Source organism: Rhinolophus sinicus, linkage group LG12 (assembly GCF_036562045.2).
Source record: "Rhinolophus sinicus isolate RSC01 linkage group LG12, ASM3656204v1, whole genome shotgun sequence".
Classification (NCBI taxonomy): Eukaryota; Metazoa; Chordata; class Mammalia; order Chiroptera; family Rhinolophidae; genus Rhinolophus; species Rhinolophus sinicus.
In genome coordinates, this window is record NC_133761.1 from 59,341,133 (window position 1) to 59,350,010 (window position 8,878).

Genomic DNA, 8,878 nt, shown 5'->3' on the forward strand with positions numbered 1-8,878 from the left:
GTAGTAGCAAGAACTATGAAGAAAATAAATAGGGCTGAAGTATGGACGGAGGGGTAGAGATGTTGGGTTTTGTGACGGTCTCTCTCAACAAGTAATGTTTAAATTGTGACTATATTAACAAGAGGGAGTCAGCCTCTAGCTTTGTATATTTCTGTTCTGCTCTATGTTGGTTTTACAGTTTGATCTATAGGGACAATACATTTCCTTTCTAATTCTTGTAAGGGAAGACACTAACTAAACACCCCAGATTCTCGCAACACAAGGCATGCTATTAGATTTGTGTGTTTTTTTTTGGTTTGTTTGTTTGTTTGTTTTTTAAGTAAATTTTGGATGCAAGAACAGTCAATGGACTTAAGGGAAGTTAGGAATTTGAGTGGTGCCCCAACTTCCTCTCTCAAAGGAAAAAATGCTCCTACGATGCAATATGTGATAAACTATTTCTGCTGGATTTACCTACAGTCAGTTTTCGATGTCTGAAGATAAATGCCAGTCATGAGCAAGCAATGGTCATTTTGCCAGCCACTCTAAAGTATGTTCTTGGTTCAGTGTTGTTACTCAAAGAGCATGAGATACAAACATGTTGCTTATTTTCAGAATAAACCCACTGCTTCAGTTCTTCCACACTGTTGCCTTTAATTAGGTTTTCCAATCAGTCATCTCTGTGTATTGTTCCATGTCCAGAAGTCCATATTAACAAAACGTCTGTTTACTTATAAGAATTTGGTGAAAAGTTTAATTTCAGGATGCTAATCCATCTGGCCTTGCCAACTGCAGAGCTACAGAAGGATACGTTGACAGTAAAGGGAACACCATCTGTTTCTGAGAATTTAGTTGATCTCTGCGTGATGAGCAGAAAGTCAATTGCAAGACTGAAGAGTCAAGATGGTGAACAGAAAGTGAAGAGTTTTTTGGGCCTTTTATTTCATACATGAGCACAATTTTCACAAGATGTATCATAGCCAATGACCAAAAGGTTCATCTAGTCACTAGGAAGAAATCATGCCCCATATGTCTGCTTTTTCTTTCTTCCTCTTTGGTAGCAACCAAATTGTTAGGGAACTATATTCTTTCTGCCTAAACATATGCTTCCTCAAATGAAATAACTTGTTTATCCATTAGTGTTGACTCAATCAGGCATTATATAATACAATGCAACGTGAACCAAATGTTTAGGCTACGTAGCTCAGTTGATCGTGGCATATCAATGATCCCAAACTCCTCAACTTTACTTTTATACAGTCAGGTTAGTGTTACACAGGAATAGACTTCAATCCGTAAGCGGAGCTCCATCCCATCCTTAGCTAAGTAGCTGAAAGACGCCATCAGGAGAGAGAGAGATGATGCAACCCATCACATTTATGCAATAAAAGTACTTCTAAGTTCATGTCCTCGTGATGGGGACCTGTGTGAATTGTGACTTGCGACTACGAAGAGCAGCACTTTACAAAAATCAGTGAGAATGATTTGGTTACTGGGTACAACTGGAAGAGCCAGTGACAAGAAAAGTCAATTCAACTGAACTTTTTCTAACCACTGACACCACGTTCATAGGCAGCCTTTGGAGCAGACGGCCACCGCTTCTTTGAACTATCTCTTCCTTCGGCTTCTATGACAGTTAAAAGTAATTCTGCTCTTCCTCCGCTTCTTTTTCCTCTGCATTCTTCTCTTATGCTGAATTCCCACTCTGTTCACTTTTAGTCACTTTAGTGAACTAATCCCCTATCATTGCTTCAGATACAACCTGAAACCTGATTGATACTTAAATTTGTATTTTGGGTCCTGACTTTTCACCAGAACTACAGCTTCATAATTTCACATTTTACAAGACACTTTTACTTAAATATCACACAGTCACTTCAAAGTAAATGCATCTCAGACTGAATCATCTTGCATACTAAACAAGGCCCTTTTCCCAGATTTACACAGTACCAAGATTCTCTAAGTCAGTAAGACTCTTCATTAGGGGTTCTTACCCATTTCTCCACCAAGGCTTTCTTTTATCCACCGAACCATCTTCTTGGCATTCATTTTTAAAAATATTTTCACCAAAAGATTCATTTAAGTTTTAGTTTTTCCTTTCTTATGAAGCAAAGGCATTTGGGCCGTGATTCTAAGAAAATAAACTGTTACTACACTGAATTCCAGTGACAAGCAGAAATATTTGAGGTTTATTCAGTCTGTGCTACCAGCATATATAGAATATATAGGTCAAGTGGGAAGAAATGAAGTGCTCTGTTATTGTTTGAAAGCAAGGCATTGTTTGATTACAAAATAATCAAACCTAACAAGTTTAATATTTCTTTAGTTCAGATAGGCATTGTATTTGTATGTCTAGCTTCTTTACAAAAACTTGTACCCAAAGAGCCACAAAATCGTATTAATGGTTATTCATCCATACATTTCAATGGTTTCCTGATGCTGACAGATGGAGAAATGTGTACTTTGGGTGGGCTCTCTGAAGTTGGGCAGAAGATGTGTATCATCTCATGCAACAAAGACAGAACATTCTGCAGTTCTCTTGGCAGAAGATGACGAGGTGCGTAAAAGGAGATTGAGCTTCTGAGCAATATTTTCTTCTAAAATCTGCTGTAAGTGTTTAAGAGAGAAAGCGCGCTCCCACATGAAACCTGTCATGAACCTAAGGTACATTTTGCTGTCAAACAAGGATATTCTAGATTCTAGGTATTAAGACAAATCGTGAAATATATGAACTTGAATAAAAAGCTAATTAATCATTTCTTAAACTAAGCCAAATCAACGTTCTGACATAATGTTTACAGAAATCACTCAGTCACTCATTTTTATTGCCTAGCTTTCTTAATAATCTAGCACTGAGGATCTTGCCAAATATGGGTATTTTGATCGCAATGATCTGCACAGAAACAGTTCTTTTTAATGGAATCTGAATTATCAAGGTCAGCATTGGCATCCTATACAATTCCTTAATTTAATTTGAAGTAGAGGAAACACTGACATCAACTTTGGACCAGTACCCAAAGTAGAGCATGTTCAAATTACTAAAGGGCTTTCTTTATTCCACTCCCCAGTCTTCACCTTCACTGAGCTTTATCATACTGAATCCAAAATACCAAGGATGGTGAATGGGTTTCAATTTGCATTCCAATTCAAATGCAATAGTGGCTGCGGGAGAGCGATGGGGAGGATTCTGAGCTCAGTTTTGCAGAAATAAGGATTGTGATGAGCAATGTCTGCCATGGAGAGGTAGAGGTAGAAACAACTAGAGGATAAAGCTCTGGAACCTAAGGATGGTTCACAGAGAGAAACGAAATCTCAGGGAGCCATAGCATCTTAGTTAAATGCTTGAAGGATAGTAAATATGAAAAAGGGAATGAACTTACTGTAAAGCACCAAATTAGTACCAGCAAGTGAAATTACGAACTCCATAGAATGAAAAACTTAAATACTAATTAGAAAATACATTATCTTGAAATGGAGAATTATCCCCAAGACTTAGAAGTACCCAAGTGGGGGTATGGATATCTTAGAATGGATTCTAGCAGATGTGGGAAGTTAGAATGAATGATTTCTTAGGAATCTTACAATATGCCATCAAACCTCAAGCAATGAAAAGCATTAACTTCTAGAATAGAGTTATTTGTATTGAGACATAAACAAAGACAAATATACAGCTATTTCAGATAAATATATTTAGTATTTCCACTGAAATTTCATCCCAATCTGATGCAATGTCTGCACCGTGATAGCACGTGAAAAAGATATTTTCTATTTGAAATAAAATATAAAAATAAAAACACTGAAATTGGACGTCATCTTTCAAAACCTCAGAATCCAGGATTCTAATGTGTGAATGTGGATATACTTGAACTAATAGTCTTGCCCTGATGGAACGTTATCGAAAGCCTGGGTGCCATCCATTTGCAACCAATTGGTTGCCCTGGAAGGTTAGGTATAGGATCTGTTATTGTCCCATCAGCCATCAGCATTTTTGCCACCGAATGAAGGAGGTGGGCAGAAAATCACACAAGACAGAGATGAAAGCTCTGTAGTCGGAAGAAAGAAGCCTTCTTGATTATGCTGTGGACTTTCTGAAGTCTTTAATTCTCCCTCTCGCCCATCTTCATCCTGGCATGTGGGACGCACTGTAGATGGATGATGATACTCATCAGGAGAAGCACACACATATATCTTGTGGCTTGATTTTTTTATTTGCCAGCTCAAGAGGAGCGGGGAGATTTATTTGGAAGGATAGTAATGAAGGTGGGGAGGTGCTAGTTAGACTGCAGTTTCTGTTCCCCAGACGTTATTCTCCCTTTTTTCTTTCTTGTCTTGATACTGACTTGCAGTCTTTACTTTCACTTACTTTTCTTTAAAGGGGGATATGTTGGTATAATAAGCCTGGGGCTTGAGAGAGGATGGTAGTGAAGATATGGGAACAACAGAATTTCTGTGTGTGATTTTTGCTGAGGTATTTCAAATGTTTTAATTACACTCTATATTTTTATTACACACAGACATATTTGCTTAGACACACACAATCATATACTATCTGAAATAATTGTTTTCTTCACCCCCAAATGAGATGTCATATTTCCTTTCATGCTGTCTTTCTTTTGAGTTGCCTTGCAAGAATGAAATAATTCACTACAATGAAAAAAATAACTTCCTGCCTTCAAAACAATGGCACAGGGAAATGGGCTGGCTTTGCTGGATCTTATAAAATACAGCAAAAGAGATCCCCATCACGCCTCTGATCTAAGCCAAAGGATGGAATTATTCACTAAAAGGAAGGAGTAACTTGGTACATTCCTGGCTTCCAGAATGCTGTTTCCTGCCAGGAGGCAAAGGCAGGGCCTGGAGGACAGTTACCCATCATCACTGGGGATGTTACTCTAATGCGACAACTAATCCCCTGAGTTGACGACTCACTAGACCTGAGCCTAATCTCAATTTTTCTATTTACCATATGACATTGGTTTAGTTACTTATCCTGTCTTAATTTCCTCATCTGAATATGGGGAAAATAAATTTGAACCTCACAGGGCTTTGGAAATATTAATTAGAATAATTACGAAGCACACCATGCAAATGATGTTTGATGGTAGTGAAGACTATTACTGATTTTCAGTGTAAATGTATAAAAGTGCCAGATGGAGAAGTATATCCAAATGCGTTTTGAATACCTGAAATCAACTGTAGATGGTCAAAATTTAGGAGAGCAAGTTCTTGATTAGATAGGTGGTTGTTAATTCACTTTTTGATTTACCCTTAAGGTCTGTATCTCTCTGCCATGGCTTGTCTTTTGTGTATATATGAAATTTAAGAGTCTTACTATTATGGTATAAGAAGCCCCATGTCAAAACACAGGTATGTACCAAATTTTCTTTTTCAGGCAGTTTGAAATTGCAAATGCATACACACACTCACACACACACATCTGAAGATACTGCTATATTATTTATCACGGATAGTGTCCAGAGCAGTTTACAAAACCTATCCAATTCATATCCTACTTTTTCTAGAACAGGAATACAATTTTAGAAATAAAGCACCACATACGGTAGTATTTCTATGAGGAAAAATGAGTTCAGAGACTCAACATGAGGCAATAGAAATAGATCTTCCAGCTGCCCCAGGCCCATTTTCATTCTAAACAAGTGGCTGTGGTTTCTGTGGTCTGTAGTAAGGCTCTGGCAAGAGGAGATTTACGACAGGAAGGCAGTTAGCAGGAGAGGAGCAAGGGAGGGATGACAGGAAAATATGGGTGTGGAAAGCTGTAGCTGCATGTTTCTGTTTCAAGCTGTTACCCTTTTTTTCTTTTCAGATATCCCAGAGAGTACTCTGGCAATAATAATAATAATAATAATAATAATAATGATAATAATAATAATAATAATGGCAACAACATTTATCATTCATTGAGAGCTTCCTGAATTATAGGCACAGCATTAAGTGATTTTAACATGCAGCCAATCCTCTTTATAACTCTGAGAGGAATGTATTATTATTCTAATTCTTATAGATGAGAAAATTGAGGCTTAGAGAGGCTGAGAAACGGTGCCAGGACCACGCACATGGTAAGTGACTGAGCCACCTGAAATACCCATGGCAGTTGCCAAAAGTGCCAACCAAGGTCAGAATCCAGCTCTGGTTGTGCTCTGTATGGTTTTCACAATGTTTTTATAATGGAAATCTTTGCCAACACCCGAAAATAGGATATCTCATGTAAATATTTTCAGCTTCCCTTAAAACACAGATGATTTGAAGTCGTTGGGTGGCCTTCTCATAGGCAGAAACAAGTGGCTGAGGAGGAGCTGCCATCTTCAGAGAGAATGGGTGCTCTCCCAGTTTCAGGGTTTTCCTCCGCCCTTGCCCCCATTGTGCTTGTATTCTTACTGCGCTAACTATAAATAAAGTTAAACATATATATGTATATATATACACACACACACACACACATACATATGAAGGTACACAATTCATGAAAAGTACAGTTCATTACATCCTCACAAGTGAAACATCAATGTATCTATAATGTAACTCAATAAATAGAACACCACCAGTACTTATACCCCTAGAACTCCCGTTATGCCCCCTTGCAGTCACTATGCCTCATCCCAAATCACCAGAGACTAGTTTCATCTATTTTTTACCTTATATGAGTGGACTTATTTATTTGTACGTATGCTGTGTATCTGATGGCTATTTCTCCACATGATATTTATGAGATTTTTCTGTGTGTTGAGAGGAGCGGTGGTAGTGGTAGTTCACTTTTGTTGTTGTGTTGTTGGAGGAGGTCACTGAGAGGGTGTGGCTGCTGGTGGACCCGACGGCTGGCCCTAGGCAACTGCAGGCTCCTCACCCCCTTCCCTGTCCTTGGAATGGACGCTCTGTCCACCATTCCCACAGCGGGTGCTGTTCCAAGGACACAGCCTAGCGAGGGTAAGGTGGTGTTGAGACCATCTGGACTGTATACGTGACTGAACCCAGGAAGGCCTCGATAACAAACTTTGAAGATTCTGGCTGGCAGGTGCAGAGATTCACATGTCTTGTGCTTGACCAAGACAAGCCTCGTACGTCCCCTTGCTTACTAAGCCTGCCATCTGCCAATCTTGCGTGCTCTGCCTCTTCCTTCGGTCTCTGCTTGACCTCCATGTATGAGGCCAGCTTGTGAGCCAATAGTATTCTATTTTATGGTTCTACTGTCATGTATTTATCATTTCTACTGCTGGTAGCCATGTGGGTTATTCCCAATTTGGGGCTATTACAATAGTATTTCCCTTAACATTCTTGTATTTGTCTTTTAGTGAGCATATATACACATCTCTCTTCAGTCTACATATAAGAGAATTGCCGCATCTTAGGATACACCCATGTTAAGTTTTTGTGGCTATATCTAAAACATTTTCCAGAGGTATTGTAATAATTTATATTCCTACAGACTAACTGGATGAACATTACAGTAATGCCATGTCTTATGATCACTATTGTTTTTTTTGTTTTTTTAATTTTAGCGATTATAATGAGTATGTACTGGTATCTCACTGTGTTTTTAAAAACAGTTTCATTGGGGTACAATGAACGTATCATAAAATTCACCCATTGCCCAAAGCAATCTACAGAGTCAAGGCAATCCACATGAAAATACAAATGGCATTTTTCATAGAACTAGAACAAATTAGTCCTTAATTTTGTTCGGAACTACACGAGACCTCAAATAGCCAAAGCCATCTTGAGAAAGAACAAAGTTGAAGTTATCACGCTCCCTGATTTCAAACTATATTACAAAACTGTATCGTAATCAAAACATACGGCATTGGAATAAAAACAGACGCATAGATTAATTCAACAGAAGAGGGAGCCCAGAAATAAATACATGCATATATGGTCAATTAATTTATGGCAAAGAAGCCAAGAATATACAGTGGGGAAATGACAGTCATTTCAATAAATGCTGTTGGGAAAACTGGATAGACATACGCAAAAGAATGAAAATGGACTATTTTACACCATACACAAAAACTAACTCAAAAATGCATTAAAGACTGTAATGTAAGACCTAAAATCATAAAATTCCTAGAGCAAAACATAGTTGGTAAGCTCCTTGATATAACTCTTTGCAATGATTTTTTCGGATATCGTTCCAAAAGCAAAGACAACAAAAGAAAGAAAAAAAAAAAACCTAATGGGACAACATTAGACTGAGCAGCTCTGCACAGCAAAGGAAATCATCAACAAAATAAAAAGATAACCAATAGAATGGAAGAAAATATTGGCAAATGATATATCTGATAGGTGGTTAATATCCAAAATACATAAAGACGTCAAACAACTCAATGGCAAAAAGACAAATAATCCTATTAAAAAATGGGTAGAGGATCTGAATATACTGTTTCCCAATAAGACATACACATGACAAGATGCTCAATATCACTAACAATCAGGGAAATGCAAATTAAAGCCACAATGACACATCATCTAACACCGGTTAGAATGGCTATCATCAGTAAGATAACAAATGGCAAGTGATGGCAAGGAGGTGGAGAAAAGGCAAAACTTGTGCCCTGTTGGTAGAATTGTAAACTGGTGCAGCCACTATGAAAAACAACATGGCGGTTCCTCAAAAAATCAAGAATAGGGCCGGCCTGGTCGGTTAGAGCTCCATGCTCCTAACTCCGAAGGCTGCCGGTTCGATTCCCACATGGGCCAGTGGGCTCTTAACCACAAAGTTGCCAGTTCAATTCCTCGAGTCCCACAAGGGATGGTGGGCTCTGCCCCCTGCAACTAAGATTGAACACGGCATCTTAGGCTGAGCTGCCTCCCGGATGGCTCAGTTGTTGGTTGGAGCGTGTCCTCTGAACCACAAGGTTGCCGGTTCGACTCCCGCAAGGGATGGTGG